This window comes from Zonotrichia leucophrys, chromosome 4 (assembly GCF_028769735.1).
Source record: "Zonotrichia leucophrys gambelii isolate GWCS_2022_RI chromosome 4, RI_Zleu_2.0, whole genome shotgun sequence".
In the NCBI taxonomy this organism is placed as follows: domain Eukaryota; kingdom Metazoa; phylum Chordata; class Aves; order Passeriformes; family Passerellidae; genus Zonotrichia; species Zonotrichia leucophrys.
Window position 1 is genome coordinate 42957039 of NC_088173.1, and position 17474 is coordinate 42974512.

General features: G+C 47.9%; 1 protein-coding gene across 4 annotated transcripts in view; it reads left to right on the top strand.

Moving 5' to 3' along the window:
• Positions 1–13791: 13791 nt before the first annotated feature.
• The window catches only part of SLC4A4 (solute carrier family 4 member 4), a 116946-nt gene continuing 113263 nt past the window's right edge, over positions 13792–17474 (top strand). For 2 of the 4 annotated variants that reach the window (XM_064711387.1, XM_064711389.1), the window contains exon 1: positions 13792–14055. The gene's annotated coding sequence lies outside the window, so the exon portion shown is untranslated. The remainder of the gene's footprint in view (positions 14056–17474) is intronic. The other 2 variants (XM_064711390.1, XM_064711391.1) reach the window with 1 other exon arrangement.

The window sequence follows — 17474 nt, forward strand, 5'->3', positions numbered from 1 at the left end:
TAGAAGAAATGACAGGCTAGCTATAAATTTAACAGAGCAGGCCTGATTTGATGAGTTCTTTCTTTTATAATTCTTCTATCTGTCCACGACAGCCTTGGTTTAAGACAGGCTCTGTGCAGGTTTAACCAATACCTTTCCACCAATAAGGAAGCAATACAAGTGAAAATAATCGGTTTCCTAACGAGAGGATCAGCACAGGCAGAAAGTAGCAGTAAGTAAGTGTTAGATACAGAATTGCTAAACCTCAGAACCCCGAGAGAGAGCTCTGAAGTGGCAACATGTCCTCTTGAGAGCTTTCCCTCAATACTGGCCAAAAATCAGATGAAAGAAAGATATTCAGCAAGGGCACAGTACAAGTATTCAGACTTGTGGACAGGATCCATATAAACTACTAATTCCAAATGGATGGAATAGTGTGTTTTAAAGATGTTTGCAATGCTGCCTCAACAACTCAACAGATAAAAGAGATGTATTTTTCTTTCTGAAACACTTCTAAACAAACATGTTTGGGACTGAACTGTGTATTTTTCAAGAGCATCTTGTGCTTCTTCATGTTTTCAGTAGGGATTTAGAGGACCTTACAGACAAGTGGTGAAAGCTAGGGATTGAGCTGGCCTGAGCAGGGAACTGACTTGTCATTCATGTGACTTGTCCATCATTCCTGTGAAAGAGATCCAAACCTCTCTGGTAGGATGTCCAGAGACTTGGCGGGATGGGGTGGTGCAAACTGAGAGGGAACCTAATTAGTGCATACAAGTGTCTGAAGGATGGATTCAAGAGGATGGGGCCGGGCTCCTCTTTCCAAAGAAAGCCTTGGATAAAGGAGGAATGGGACAAGGAGCAAGGAGTAGAGTCTGGCATTGCTCCTTTTTAGGGTCCTGGTGATCAGCTGCCCCCTCTGGAGTGTATTCCTGTCACAGCTCTGCAGTGACTTCCTGGTGTGTGCCCTGCTGAGCAGGGGCAGGTTTTGTATGTCCTGTGCTGGAAGCAGGCTCTCCAGAGAAGGAATTGGCTTTCACTTGTCCTTCTGCAACTTGTCTTTAAGGGCACATCTGGAGTGTTCAGTACCACAGTGTGTTTTAGTATGACCCATTACTTGTCTGACACCTGTGCTAGCTGTAGAAGCCAGAAATGTACATTTTAAGAGGCAGTTAAAAATAGCTTGATTTGTTATAAATCACCCTCCCCTACCTGGTATTAATTTCCATGGAGCTGAAGAATTTAAAATTCTCCTAGTTTCTACAATGGCTGCACCCTGAATTCGGAATATTGCCCCTTCCAAACAGAGTTTTAATGACATCAACAGTAAGTTCTTTCCAATGTACTTAAATCCTTAAGATTTAAAAGAGAGATAACTGTTCTACTTTGTTCTTTTTCTGTCTTTTCATTCTTTTTCTTCTACCATGTGCCTTTGAATTGAACAGGATTCAGTTCTTCATTACGTGTTCTTGGAGCAGGGGCAGTATTGCTTTGACTTTGTTCCCCAATACAATTTAATGTAAGGGGGTGACAATCCAGCTTTCCAAAGGGGAAAAAAAACCCCCAAAACAGAATAACCTGACAGGCTGGTTGTCAGGCTGTGATTACCTGTTCAGGTGTACCAGACTTGAATGTTCCCAGGTAACTTAGCACTACTGACTTCATTTAGACTAGGTATGAAAACACTGCCATGTTTCTGCTTCCTAAACCAGTAGGCATCAGAATACATCTTCCTGTGGACACTGTCCTTGGATAACTCAGGGGGCAAAAACCTGGCTAAGTTTTCTGCACTGCACAATTAATATGCTGGTCTGAATCTTATTTCTAGAATTTATTTCCATGCTCATTTCTATCACTCAGTACCATTCCTTAAATCAATTGTGTTTCAAAATGTTTTCAGAGTTGTTTCCCAGAAGTCCTAGCAAAAAGACAGCAGGAAAAAATGAGTGTAGTGCAGAGTTAATTACAAAAGGAAAATCTCTTCTGAGGCTTAACTGGAGGCTAATAATGAGTTTCCATTGCCTGGAGGTGCATTGGAATGAGAAGGAAATGGGAAAGGCACTAGAGTGGGGTTAAACTGGTTTGTTTTTTCCATGCTGGAGATGGCAGATGAATAAGTGCATTCCTCTTTGTATGTGTCCGTGGCAGGTGAGAGCACCTCCCCGTGTGGCTGGTCTGCTTCCATCCCAAGCATTTGGGAGCAGAGGCTGTGAGCCTCTTGGTGCAGCTCAGCAGGCTCTGGGGCAAAGCAGGTGCTGGCAGTGCTGCACAGGAGCAGCCAAACAGCGCGGCCGAGCCGCCGTTACCACAGCTACGCCTGCTGCAGGACTTCAAAGAGAGAGCAGAAACTCTGCTTCAGCCATACGTGACCTGAACTCATTCACACTGCCAGGTCATGCCTTTCCAGAGACTGGCACTGACTGAGATGGAGGGAAAAGGGCTTTCCTTTGGGTTTGGTGTTTCATCTCATATGCTTGCCTTGAAAAGGGAGGCACATGCTCTGTTTGCTTGTAACTGCTGAGTAAGGAATGTGATGGGTTTAGGTACAACTGGAAGGAAGGTGTACTCTATGTTCCAAGAGAGTTGGCTGTGGAGAATTAATAGAAATAGAAAATTTTACCCATCTTAGTGTCTGAGATAAGGGTTTTTGTGGAGGCATATTTTGCCTTTTGAATGAGTAGTCAAGCCTTTGCTTTTGGGTTGAGAACTAGGATGAGGGCAAGTGTAAGTGCAGTGAAGAGTAACCCAAGTGACACAAGGGAGGAACACTGGAGTCCACTGCTGAACCACAGGTCTCCAATATCTTCAGTGCTTCTGTACATCAAGAAAATGTACATCCTGGCTCCCAGTGCCAGCTCTCCCTTTTGGTGGCAGATGTTATCTGTCCTTCATCTAGAACTGGATGCAGCTTTCCCTTCTCATTGTTGCTTCTGCTTGTTGGCAGCCTGGAGCTGAAACACGAGATCGCGGTTGTGCCGTGTCCTCACATCCGTGCATGCTGCCCTGACCTGGGGTCCCACAGCAGCAGTGTGGGCAGGGCACACAGCAGGACGTGGGGCTGCCTTGTGGAGGCACAATGTTTCCAGGAAAAACACATGAGGGGAGGGATGGGCCGAGGTGAGCCGGGTGAAGGGTCAGGTGCTCAGGTTCAGCCCTAAGATGGGCAGTCTGTCCCACAGACAGGCAGCCAACACGTATTACTTACAGAGTCACTGGGCTAAGAGCTCGCCTTTCACCTGTGGCATCTGCAGAGCAAATTGTAGCAGAGGCATACTGCAGTTTGTCCTGGACCCCATGCCCTCTGTGCCGGCAGCAGAAAGGTTGGGTGTTCCTGGGGTGTCCCCCACTTTGGGGTGACAGGCATTGCTGCTCTTGCTTGGCTTGCAGAGACTTTAATGGAGACGCTCCCACAGCCTGCCGGGCAAATGAAGCAAAATGTCACGGGGGGGAAACTATTTTGATCCCTTTCTCTGGGGGGGCAGCGGGGCGGGAAGAAGTGGGTTCTAGTAAATGTCATACAGGCCTGGAGCTGGAGTGTCCGTTCGAGTGGGACAGCATTTGCTGGGCTCTGCCTCTCAGAACTGGAGCAAATGTGGAAGGCAAGCTGCTGCGAGCCCTTGGTTCTCCTGCTCAAGGAGCCCATGGGACAGCTGGATCTGTGGAGGGACTGGAGGTAGGTCTGGGCAGCCTGGTTTGGGGGGGGACGCTGAGAACCAGAGTTGATCAGGAGGGGCTCTCCAGTGATGGAGACAATGATCTCCAGTCCGAAATCATAGCTCCGCCTTTTCTCTCTGTGCCAGACTTGGTATTTCACCAGGTTTCTCCTGTTGATATGGGTCATGACCTGCATAAGACTCTTCTCAGGGGCAAGGTCTTTTGCACCAGTTCTGTTATTGTATTAGGAGAACTTTCCAGAGAAATTAGGAACTGGAGAGTCCTCAGAAAGCCAGCTCTGGGGTTTTCACAATCCTGTGCCTTGCAACAAGTCTGAAAGAATTCAGGTATCCAGTGGAAACCTGTCACTTTGCCTTGTGTTCCTGCTTGTTTAATTGCTGGTATGTGGATGAAGACTGAGTGATTTCATGAAAATTTATTTTTTTTTATCCCACATGCGATCTGTCTAGCCTGTGCTAGCATATACAGTTACCTCTCGGATAACATCAGCCTTGTGGCTTGTTGTCAGCAGCAGATGCTCATGTGGAGCCAACTTTTTGATCTGTTTAAATCATTCAGACAAGTGGTATATCATCTCCCTGGAACACTGGGATAGCAAGATAAACCACATTCCGTGTCAGGAAGAGAAAGGTTGTGTGTCTCTCTGTATCTCTCAGAAGCTGTTGAATGTTTTTCTGCATTAGTCTGCAGCCATAATGACCCAACTCTAACCTGCAGTTATTAATTGGGAGGAGAGCCAGCAAATGCTGCAGAGCTGGAGCTGATATTCTGAGAACTGTGCAAAACAAAGCCAAGGAGAGGAGCGGCAAAGGCAATTGTTTTGTGATAACTGTGTGTACAAGGAACAATGAGGGACAGAGGAAGGCAGGGATGTGTATAATGGGCTCTGTGTTTCTCAGAAAGACCTACTTGGGAAGACGTGGCATAAATAAATCTTTGAGTGATTCCTTTTCCGTACTGAAAAGCCTCGTAAATGTGTTGTTGCAAACCATGTGCATCCAAGATGTGCGATTTGATAAGGTATGATAGATTGTGCTCTAAGTGTGACAATAGTAAGGGCATGTCTAAACACACTATTTTCCTTCTCCTGTGGACAATGTTTGCAGTGGAGCAGGGGAACCAAAGTGCTGGGATATATTGCTTATGCCATAGTAAGGGAAAAGGCAGGAATGGCATCCTGGGGGAGAGCTTTGGAGAGTTGATCTGGGTGCTACAGCTTTCCCCAAGAATTGCAAGGCAAACACTGCTTGTCATCTGCAGGGGTTGCTGCCTGGCTCAGGGTTTTTTCCCTATCCCTGGCTTCATCTTCTACCTGCTCCCAACCTCCAGCATAGCCATGAGGGCAGGGATGACCAGCGTCTCTCCAGGAGACCCTGCCTTGGGACTTCCCTGATGCCCATGCTGGGAGACAAGAGCAGCTGTGGGAGCACTTGGGGCTGCAGCACAGGTGACAGGGTGGGGAGCACAGCACTGGCTCGCTGCCAATGCCATCGCTTCTTGCCATTCTTCCTCCTTTTATTTTCTTTCCCCACCCCTAAGCATGGGAATGTAGTAATTGCATTTTGACCCAGTTTCCAAAATCACTGTAGCATAGACTTTGGCGGGGGGGCTGGGGGAACCACTTAGGAATGAAAACCAGCCATTAGCTAGTACCGGAGGGGCAGGAGCAGCAGCAGACTGTTACAAGTATGCACTAACAGCCTTGTAGAACAACTGTTATCCTGCATGCTTTTATCGGGGGAAAAAAGGTAATTGCATTTACATTTTTTTGATATTTGATCCCTGCTACATAAACCTTTTGAGTCTGAGTTCAGGTTGCTTTCAGCTGAAGCCCTCTAAGCTTAGAGGCTTGTGTCAAGGGCCTGGATTTTCAAAACTTGGCTGGAGGTTTCATGGCAGCCTTTCTTGTGGTTATTTCTGGTACCTCTGGCTGCCAATTGGAATGCAGGGCTGTAGATCTGTGGGGAAGTGGAAAGGGATGGGTGTGAGCGCCTGCATGGAGTAGGAGCCCTTAATAGCAGGAGGTTTGGGTTAAGATGGGGTTTTGAAATGTGCAGAGGCTTGGGGAGCAGATGTAGGTATGAAATCCAAACCAATTTCCTCATTCTGGCTATTAATACGAGACGGAAAAAAGGTCCTTTGAAGTCATTTCAAGCAGCAATTAATATCCCTTGGAATATCCCCAGCAACTCAGTGAGGAGTCTTGGAATGTAACCTCACAAAGATAGGTAGGAAAGGAGAAAGAAAAGGCCAGAAGACATTGTCTTGAGGGATGGGAATAAAGTGTCCCTCAGCTTCTGCTGCCTTGGTATCCTCACTGCCTCTGTCCCTATCCTGGGTAGGGCACCTGGAATAGTTACACATTCAGCCTAGGGATACCACCAGGGCTTGAACATGAATTATGCTGCCTCTGCCGCAGGGGAGAAACAAAGGATGTCAGTGCCCCAGGCTGCGTTTTCCACCACAAGCAAGGCTGTACATGAAGACATCATGCCCTAGAGAGCGGCTCTTGCCTGCTCCAATGCAACTTGGAAAGAGAATGCGCTGGCCTCAGAGGATGAGCTGGTAGGGGCCTTGAGGATGTCCCCTCCCTTGAAGAGGATGGATGGGAGCTTTGAGGTGGGACCACGCATGTGGGGGAAAACAGCCAGAAGTTCAAGGCTTTGAGAAATGGAGATAGTCCTGATGTGCTTGTATTAATCAAACGATATGTGAGATTCTCCAAAGGCAATATTTTATTCTTGAGTTGAACAAGCATAAAATGAAAGCCTGCCCTTTGACAGCACTCGTATTTTGTTAAAGCGCTCCACCAGAACATGCTGTCCCAAATATCTGTGGATACTCCGTCAGGCCTGAGCCCTAAAGCACACAGAGTGGGATGTTGTCTCAGAGCAGTCATCTCCTGTTGCTACACAAATGTTGAAGTGAAGCCTGACTTTATTAGTTTTCAAGGCAGAAGATATTGTTTCTGCACATTTTTATTTCATACAGTGCCTTAATTTCTATTAGTCTTAAGCTGATATGCCTTGGATTTATTTTGCTTGCTGGAAGGCCAGAGAGGCTGAGGCCAGTTGGACATTTCATCTCTTGTATGTAGCAGTTTGGACCTTGTGGCTGTTCTTACAGGTCAGTGCTCCTGAAGTTCTACTGCCTGCCCTTCCCAGTGCTTCCAGAGCAGCAGGCGCTCCTTGCCCTTCAACTCCTGCTCAACAAATTGCTTCCTTCCTGTAGAGAGGAGCTTGGATGTGGGTTGTTGGCTGCAGCCTTCGCTAGGGACTGCTGCTGGAGGTAACCACAAGAGGTATTTAAATAGGTGGTTTCAGCAACAGGTCTTGTGGGCAGGTTTCTCATCTTAACTTCCTGGTGCTGCCTTACATAAAATGCACAGCTCAGTGATACAGGCAAGGTTTTCATACCTACAGGGTATCTATCCAAAGGTTTTCTGGTGGAGTGTGTGGCTTCCGGAAGGTTTCAGCTCAGTTTGCTTGTCCCTCTCTTTGGGAAGAATCCCAAAGATCTGGGGCTATATGCAGGGGGTATTCCTCATCTACCTGCACTTCCAGGAGCTTCTGCAGCAGAAGGCTGCAGAGCTGGAAAGAGATTGAAAGAGCAGCCAGCTCTCAGGGGTGCTTTTCCCTTATTTTTTTGGCCTTGTTTTGGCTTGGACAACACATTTCTCTGGTTTCACTTTCACTCAGATTTTTTTTTTCCTAGAATGCTTTGCTGTTCAAACAGCCCTTAAGTGGCAAAGCCCTTTTGGAGTTACATGTGCTCCCAGGGAACTCTTGTTGGCTCTAAACTAGACTGTTTCTGCTGGAATTACCTAACAAATAATTTCAAAGTCGTTAAGTCCTCAAAGCTTTATTTATAGAGTACAAATTTCTGGCTAAATGTGACCTGCCAGTGTTTGGTTTTCGATATTTTGTTTAGGAAATGTTGATATAAAAGATGAGAAACAGAACAAGAGATGTGAAAATCCAAAGCTGTGAGTGATGCTGCTGTTTAATTATTTGAAAAGAAAAGAAAACATTTCTGATGACCCAGGATAGACAATGGGATAATAAACTGAAGCCCTAGGCAAAGGAAGAAACAAACCCAAAACAACAAAAGTCAAACTTTGTGTGGCATCACAAATTGTGTCCTGAAAAATGATTAGGAGTTGAGAAATGAAATGACAGAAGGGAAAATACAATGTATTATAAGTACCAGCTGTTCCTGGGTAGCCTTTTTCTCCATATCAAAAGAGGGCCAGCAGAGGGAAGACATGAAAAGTTAACCAGTGGAAACACATTTTTCACTGGGAATATAGTCTGTATTATCACAACAGGAAAATGGTTAAATGCAAAGAGCTGAGATGAAGTGAGAAAAAGAAGAAACATTGAGAGGAGTATCTGTTGTTTAAATTGGCACAGTGAGGGGAAAATAGTGTTCCAAGAACAGTAACTTAAATGACACTCTAAATCAATTGATGGTAGGTTGTCTGGAGCAGAGCAATATAGATGTCCATGGATTTACTGTGTACTTTCCTGTGGTGGTAGTTTGATAGCTCATTTCCCAAGTATCCATTGTAAGGCATTATTATCTGAGAAGACTGCTCAGGTGTGTATATGGCTGGATGAGGTAGAAACATCAGTGATTTATCTGTGGTGTTACTGATGGTGTTTTTCAGATTTCCTGCAGTTAACATTTGGCTTATGCAAAGCCCTGCGGAGGTGTCCCACATGGCATTTCTTAGCATCAGGAAAAGATGTAGTCTTGAATTCAGAGGATCACAGTGACCTGCTATTCAAGTTGCTTTTTCCTTCAGGATATTAGGTGCTCAAGAGCAGATGCTCTGCGTTGTAGAGGCAAGGTTTCAATTTTAGAGAAGCAGGCAAGAGGTAGTGTACATCAGGGAAGGCATTTCTAGTCCTGGTGTCTGTCACCATCTGCTTGTGGGATGTTATTTCCAACCAGAGGGTAAGAAGGCTGACTGGAGGGCTCCAGGTTGTAATTTTTGTCTGTACTAGTCATGTTGTTGGACTTGGCCTTCCACTGGGAGTGGGTGAGATTCCTCCTCATCCTTCCAGTCAGTGATAAAATATTAGAAGCCTTCCTGAGCTGGTGCTCAGGAGGTGATGAGGATCTTGGTGAAGACGCCGGTTAGTTGCACTGTAAGGATTCGGTGCTCAGAAGAATTGGTCTGGGTCACAGTACAGGTGCTCTGCAAAGGGCTGAAGGGCTTGTTGGCCCATCCCTCTGAGCTTTCCTGGTGGCTTTTTTTTGGCACAGGATGCCAATAGCTGAGGAATCAGGAAGAGAAAGAAACTCATCAAAATGACAGCTGGGGACAAACTGGGAGAAGAGGAAATCCTTCTGATGTAAATACTGCTCATCCCACTGCAGCCCATCCATATCACCCCTGTCAGGTCTGTACCCCATTTTTATGTGGATACAATGAGCCTTGTGCTCAAGGGGTGTGACTTCAGCCTTGGATTTCCCTCCTAGCCTGAGAAGTGAAAGGATCTGTGTCCCTTCTGACCTTCTTTTGCTCTGAAGCAGAGAGCAGGTGATGTGTTTGAGAGCCCAGAAGAGCTTCAGTCAGCTGGGCTGCTTCCTAAGCCCTCTCTTCCAGAGAGGGGGAGTATTTGTTGTCCCAGTGTCCCAACAGCTGGAGGTGGTGGAAGCGTGTGTTTCGGGCCCTACCCTGCAGTGGGTATTGTGGGTGTAGGAACAAACTCGCTTTATTTTAACAAAGCCCTGCGTTTTTGGCCCTGACCAAAAGCTGCTTTGGCCTCGTTCCCTGTAGCACAGAGCAGGACTCAACTCGAGGCAAATGAAATCTGCTTTCTCCCTGGGGCCGGGGCGTTGAGCTGCCCCTATGATCACTGCTGAGGGGACACTGGCAGCTCGCCCCTCGGGGGGGCTGCGTCTGGGGCTGCCTGCGGACCTGGAGGCACGGGAAGCAGGGCTGCTTCCCAGCAGAGGGCCCTCGAGCAGCACTGCCGGCTCCCTCTCCTGGCCCCAGCAGCTCCGGGGCTCCTGGCAGAGAGGGATGCACGAAGTATGGTAGTTCAGTGTGCTCTCGGAGGGGTTGCTCTTGCTGGAAAGATAAGGGGTGTTTTTTTAGAGAGTGCAGTCCTGGAAGTTGGTAGGAGATTGGCAAGGCTTGCTCACAGGGCTGCAAAGCCCAAACCTGTGTTGCTTCCCAGAGGAGTGGAACACAACTTGTGTTTTCTAAGCCCTTGAGGTGAACATACCATGCTTTCAGGAGCTAGCAGAAGTATTGCAAGGCACCAGAAGCAATAGCCCCAGCTGATGAAATCCCCAGGCTCTTGTGCCCTGAATGAAGGAAGTGCTGTGACCTGGGTGGGTCTCCAAGTGCTTCAGGATGGCTCATTGCTCTCAAGCAGACAGGGTGCATTATTAATGAAAGGCACATCAAACACTTCACAAAAACCCCCTTAACCCTCTGGTGTTCTGCTCGGTCTTACCGCATTTTAATGTTTTTCAGCACTTCCTGTTTCTGCCTCTTCTAAACGAGTGAGCCAGGGCAGGAAAGTCAGTGGGAATTTGGCAGATTTTCTTCCAAGGGCCCTGCAGTGGTTTCCCAGGGAATGGGCAGGCAGGGCTGAGCAGGTACTCTTAGAGAGCCAGCACCCCAGTGCATGTTGTTTTCACTGCTAACTGAGGCAGCACTGTTAGAAAAGCTTCCAAAAGCAATGGGTGCTCACCTTACACCTTTACTAGTCAGCTATCAGGGAGTGCTTGCTGAGATGCCATGTTCTGTCTAGATTTCTTGGGAAGTGGATGGAAAGGACAGACAAGTCCTGCTTCTTGGTGACTCGAATGCAAATATGGGAGCTACAGAGTTGCTTTTTGTGGTTCCCTTGGAAATCAGTGCTAATTCAGCTGTAATACTAAGGAATGCAGTGCAGGAATTTGTTGAGTTCAGCAGCTAAAAGGCTGTAGTACCCATGTCTATGTAAAACAGACCAAAAAACCCCTGAAACCTCAAGGTCACAAGGAATAGCTGTGATGGAGGATTGAGTCCTGAAAACGTGTGTGAGGGATTTTGTTGGTGTGCATAGGATTTGCTGCGTGCACAGGTGTGTTCAGGGTGAGCCGCTTTTGTCATGATGACTTGGCACTGACGTTTGTCAGCCAAGGAAAAATGCTGAGAGCCTCTGTGATAAGTGTGGCTGCGGTCTCTCTGCACCTAGATCCTTCCATTGCAATCTTTATCCTCTGAAACTTCCTGACTTAGGTTGAATTACTTGTGACTTAATCCAACGCAAATATTTTATCACTGGGTAGTGTGCACAAACCCCTGGAAGTGCAGGAGCTGCCAGTTTCCATCTCATTCAGCATCACCTCTGACTGACAATGCTGTGGTCAGCATGAGCGGCTTCCGAGGAATCTACCAGAAATGCTGCAAGATGTATTTATGGAATAACCTGCCCACAGGGAAAGTTTTACCCTAGCAGTTCCACCGAGCATGCGCACGTATATGTTCTCTAATCTTTACCATCAGAACTTTGCCTGTTCTCATTATCCATACACATGTCACACACTGTCAATGACAGTGATACCTTGCGTGACCTCCCTGGAAAACGAGTTCCTGAGTTAGCTGAGGGAGGAAAATGTGTGTGTGCTGGATGAGAAGGCAGATCAGAAATTGCTGTAGAGCAGCAGGCATTTGGGTGAAGGTGCTGTCCTGTCCCATGCCCTGTTGAGGTATTGCCTTGGCCAGGATGTCGGCAAAGGCTGTCAGCAGAGCTTTTCCTCACCAAAGCTTTGTGAGCGGGACTGAAGCCAGCGGGCTCGGAAGGCAGGTTCAAACAGTCAGCCAAAGTCTTCCCAAATCCAGCTGCTTCTCTGTGGCCTGTGCAGGGAGGGCAGAGCTAGCAGGCTGCTGTGCTGAGTGACGAGCTCCTCTCTGGTTATGAAATGGAGCAGAGAAAAATCCTGGAGACGACTGAGGAGGTTTGGCAAGGGGACGTGCGAGCCAAGGGCTGAGGGCAGTGCCAGAATGTAGGCACACGTACAGGCGCCGCACAAGCCCACTCTAGCCAGCGGGATTTACTGTGTCAGTCACCATGACAGACAGGGTTATTAGTGCACTTTATGGGTGTTTCTCTGCACAGAGAACGTACTCCTTTTTAAACTTGGTCAAGACAACTGCCTGGCTCTTGATTTAAGGACTTCTGGAAATGGATCCCGTAGCATTTTAGATTATTAAATGCAGCAGTGTGATATTTAAAGACTGACTTGGAATCAGGCATCCTGATAAAAAACCTTTTTTTTTAGCCAGAAAATTGAATGCACAGGTTTAAAATGACAGTATTTGAAGTTACAGTGAATTGTCAGGAACTGGAATTGGTACAGTTAATTAGGTTTGTTTCTCAAACAGCGAGCTAAGAGCCAGCTGCTGAGAAGCATTCATGAGGTGCTTTCATTGAGGGATCATGATGCTTGGAGGGATCCCAAAACCCCCATGAGTTATCTAAGTGGCAAAAAACAACAGCAATTTTCTCTAGTAGCTAATGTGTCTTTTCTTCAGGAGCCTCCCTAGTTTATTTAAAAAGGAAGTGAAGTGAAGGTAGGGACTAACTGGCACATCATTAGGGATTTAGGGCATGGAGACAGCAGTCTTGCTTTGGAGCCTTTGGAAGAGGGAAGATGTACAGTTATTTGGGTTAGGACTTGAGCACACAAAACTTCTCAACTGATGTGGTGCTCTGCTTCTGTTAGCACAGGAACTGTCATTAATTGAAATGAAATACAGTTGCAAGTGATGGAAGGCACCACTGTGCCCATTGGAAACTCACTGGCTGTTGAAAAACTGGTTCTTAAAAAACTGGCTTTATTAAAGCGAACAGAGGAGCCCAAGCCCTGACCCATTCATGTGCAGACTGTGGCTCTCAGATCTTCCAGGAAAACATGGAACAGCATGAGGGGACAATGACTTAAAGCCAATCTTCTGTTCTCAGTGTCTGGGGACAGCACAGGGGTGGCAGCAGCAGAAAGGAGAGGAGGAATTTGGCAGGGAGATCCTTCTGCAGCGCTCTCCCTCTGCTCTGCAAGTGCTGTGGTTTCTGTTGCTGCTGCTTTTTCTGCCCAGCCAATGGATTGCGTATTATTCCCTAGTACAGAGTTTGGATGGGTGACAAAGGTGGAGCTTGGTGGCTGAGGAGCAGCTGAAGGGGCAGTTGCTGTGTGGTAATCATAAACCTTGCTGAAGAAGGGGAGTTTTCTCCCTATGGAGCTACAATAGCCTCCTTTGTTCCCCTGGGAGTCCGTGTACTTCCCATGATGGATTGCTGTTCTGCCATGTTCTTTTTGAGCCTTTTGCAGAGCTCCATGGTTTAAAAATATTTTATGGATCTCATCACCTTGGCCTGGACAGTCAAGCTGAGTGCAGGAGCAACAGCTGACTGAACAAGATGAGGGATATTGGCACTGCTTCTTTTGTCCTACAGCAGTCTGGAGGGAACCTATGAAAGGGTGATGAGTGTCCATGGAAGTGTCTGTGTAGGAGAGAGAGGAGGAAGTAGGACTGGGCTGGCAAGCAAGGTGAGCCTTGCGATGCTCGAAGTTAAGGAGAAGCAACACATAAGGTACTATTTCCGTGGAAAATTAAAACGAACTGACTAAATTATGGTTTCTATATTTTTCCTGGGTTGGTTGTTGTTCTTGTTGGGTTTTTAATGTTTTTGAGGTTTTTGTTTGGTTGGATTCTGTTTGCTTGGGTTTTTTCCAGTGCTGCGTGCTTTTGGCCCGGAAGCGCCGTGGGTCGTGCGTTTCCAGCGGCAGGGAACCTGCCCTGGGCGTGCGACAGGAGCCGTGGGCAGCCCGCGGCAGTATCGCGGCTGTGACCCCAGGGAGAGCATCCCCCTGCTCGGGGGCCTGGCATCTCCCGGCCTGAGGCACAGGGTGCCCACTGCCAGCCCCACTCGCAGCCGGCGGGGGTTCCCGCTGCCGCCCCTGCCCTCCGCTTCCAGCCGTGGAAGCGCGCACCTGCCCCGGCGCGGCTCGGAGGTCGGGGCGGGGAAGCGCAGCCCCGGCCCTCAGACTCCTCCTCCGGGCTCCCCGCCCCGGGCCCCGTGACGCCGAGCGGCGGCCGGGGATGGGATGGGACGGGACGGGCCGGGCCGGGATGGGAGCGGGTGAGGGGACGGCCGAGCCCGCCGGCGGCTTTAAATGCGGGCCCGGGCCGGTGCCGCCAGCACAGCCGCGCCGCTCGCTCGGACTGCTGCGGGCGCTCACCGACACGGACACAGAGGGGCAGGTGTAGGGCCCCCGCCATGCCCCACTGAGCCTGCCCGCATCCCGTCCGCAGCGCCCGCCCGCCACCCCGGCTGCCCCGCAGCCGCCGCCCGCCGCCAAGCTGGAGGAACGCCGCAAGCCCGAGCCCCGGAGGTGAGTGAGCGGGAGCGGGGGTGGAAACGCCGGGCTGCGTCTCTCCGTCCTCGGTGTCTTTTTCGGTGCCTAGCTCTGCTGGAGCCAACTTTTTAAACGCTTCATGGTGTTTGAAAACTTTCTTTACCGTTACAGTTCATCTTCAGTGAGTTGTTAGCAGCCACTGAATAGGCAGCCTCGTCTTTCCCGGGTTTCCAGTTATCCACCTGGTGTATGGTTGTATGGAGTGTTTTATTATCCAAGACCTGTTTGTTTGCCCTTTCTGTGCTTCCTGTGAAGCGCTGCCATCCATAGCGAGAGCACACGAGCAAATGAGGATTTAACCATCTTGAGGCTTGTTCCTTTTTTCTGTACGGCGTTAGTTACTAACAGATTTTTCTTCTGTTCCGAGTGCATCCCTTTAGCCCTCGCGTTCAGGAGGAACACTCGGATGTGCAGGGAGCTCCCACGACATGATGGAAAAAGGCAGCGGGCTCTCCCGGGAGAGCGGGGCTCGGGGTGCGTGGCGGCAGCTCCGTGGAGTCGTTCCGCAAAGCTGCTCCTGTTAGTAAAGTTGGGCGCGTAAGGAGCAAGGTCGGGCCCTGGGGCAGCTCCGAGCAGTAGCAGCTCCCCTGGGGAACTGCTCCATGGGCTATATATAAGTACTTGCTCCTTTTGTGTCAGAGGTGCATCTGAACTTGACTCTGTGCGTGTGCTCCCAGCTGCTTAGGGACTTTGTTCTGGTTGTTCCTATAATGTACATACTTTCTGTTTAAAAAAAACAAAAACAACATAAAAACCCACCCAACCAACCAAAAAAAACCCACCCAAAAACCGAACAACAAAAGCTTCACTAGTTGGATTTAACAAAGTGTGCCAAGCTGTATATATTGTGTGTGGGACAGAATGTTGCTAAGTGTTGGTGTGATAGGCTGCAGGAATACACCTAGTTCTTATTCTGATTGAGATCAGTAGGAAATTGTACAGAAGCCCCCTGACCAAAGCAACCTTCAGGCTCCGAAACCCCAGCAGCTATTGAATGAGAGACTTCATTTTGTTCTCACAATCTCCAGTCCCGTGCCAAGTAATTAAACGGGACTGTTTGCATCTGTGCTTGCTCAGAGCATGGTACATAAGCTGATCTGTCCTAGTCCTTTCCTGGACTGCCATACCAGGCTCAGAGAGTTTTTCTGGTGACACCGGGATTAGGTGATGGAAGAGTTAATTTTGCAAAGCCTGGTTTCAGCTGGTGATTTTAGCTCTCATCAACTTCACCTGCTGCTGAGGGTCAGTGGGATTGGAAGGGCAAATGCAAGTGCAATCTGCAGGGATGCTCCTTCAGCTTCCTAGGAAGGAAACACAGACTTTGAAGTTCCAAAAAAACTAGGAGGATTTGTTTGTAACTTACCCTTTGCTTTTGCTGAGCTCAGAGTAAGTTAATTTTGCATTTTTAAAAGCAGCTGCTGGACTTAAGGGACCTGCATTCCCGAGATTTCAAGGGACTGGCAACTGTAGACTGCTGACCTCAGATGAGTAGGGAGCAAGGTATGGTGGTGGGATGAGAAGGAATTATGGATTTTTTTTTCTCCTTTTATTTCGTTTTCCAGCTGTGGGGAGGAGAGATGAAGGTTTCATGTATGTGCACAGGGCATTCCTGGCAAGGTAACATCCTACACTCATCCGGTTTGCTCCCAGCAAGGTCTGGCAGGATTTTCTGCAGTTCAGAACTGTGCAGGTTTTTCCCTTTAACTTCCATGTTACAATTTTAGATCTTGAAACTTCTCTGCAGCCAGAAAACAGCCTCATGTACTGATGCTGTCTTGTGGTATCACTTGCAGCAGGATTTTAAGAGGAGCTTTTAAAATGTGTTGAGTGTAAGGTAAATGCTTCGGTTACTGATGTCTTAAGCTGATAAGAAAGGGTTGAATTTATGCACAAAGTGCAGTTCAAAGAAAAACATCCCTGTGAGAAGGAAGAATCTGTAACTCCTTTTGTTTTCAGATCTACCTGCTTATCAGACACGGTGGAGGAGCTGAGTGTGTCTCTGGCTGAAGGTTTTCTAATGCTGCCACCCTGGACAGCTGTAATTAATAAGCTGGAAGGGGTTTTGGGCAAGGTTGGGAAGGAGAATTGCTGCGTGAGAGGCTAAAGAAAAAACCTGTTCTTATTTTTCTGCCAGTAAGTGTGCGAACAGCTATTTACAGTCGGAGGTGCTGCCTTGCCAGAAAGATGCAGTCATAAAGGGAAAGGTGTTGCTTTGAGAAAGGAAAATCTGGGGGAAATGTGCTGTTTTGGGAGGTGGGTGCCCAAAAATGGGCCTTGTGGGTTCAGCAAGTGGTGCTCCTGTGTGTGTACATGCCATCCGTCAGTGCAGATTTGCTAGTAAACCAGTTTCTCTTCTTTAATTTTGTGGATTTTATGCCGTGACGTTGTTATACACGTATGTATCAAAATAGCATGGCTTTCACTGGTGTGCCCCCCAGTTCCTCCCTGGGCTGGGAGAAGCTGAGGGCTTGGAGGGAGGGTTTGGGGGTGCTTTGCTGCCCGCGGTGGCACTGCTGGGTCCCGCTGAGATGCCTTCATGGCCCCACTGCGAGAGCATCCTTGTCACGCTCCTGAGACCCACCTCACACATATCTGCTGTGTGCATTAGGTTCAGAATTTGAACTCTTGCTTTGAGCAAATTAAAAGGGTACTGGTAACTTCTCCTTGTTCCAAGTCAATTAGCTGCTTCCGGCTTCAAATCCACTTAGAAGGCTCACAAGAGGGGGGAGTGCTCTTTGAAAACCCAGTAATAGCAGTTTATGGTTAATATTGATAAAGGAGTGCGTGTTTGTGTCATTGTGCTGCATCTGGTGGAAGGAAAGCTCCTCTTTTGTGCTCCCTCAAAACATAAGGACTTGGATGGGGAGGCAGAGGTCTTTCTCTTAGCTCACACTGCCTGGCTTGAAATGGAGATACAGCTATAAAATGGTCAAGGTTGCAGTGGATTCCCACAACCACTCAAAGCAAGGTTTCTGCCTCCCTGCCCTTGAACTTTGAGTCGCTGTAGCATCTCGTTTCTCCTGAGTTTGCTCAGGATTGTGCGCAGTTTGTGGCAGGAATGATTTTTATTGCTGTTGGACAGTGTCAAAGACAATGACTGCACCCATAACTGGGTGATAAAACAGTGCATAGCATAAGTAAAAAGCTGCAGAGCTCTTGCTTTTCAATGGCTTAATTACATTAACTGAAGAGATAAAATGTCTTTGAATTACATACACAATTACGAGTCTTTCACATAAGGAACATATTTGAACTTGCCATAGAGACTGGCAGTGCAGTAAGGCTGCATGGAGATTTATGACAAATTTGAAAATCAGAGAAAGCTCCATCTCAGTTCTTGGCGTTCAGTTTGATTTGGAACAGGGGATTTCTGTCCAAATTCAGTAGGCATGTAG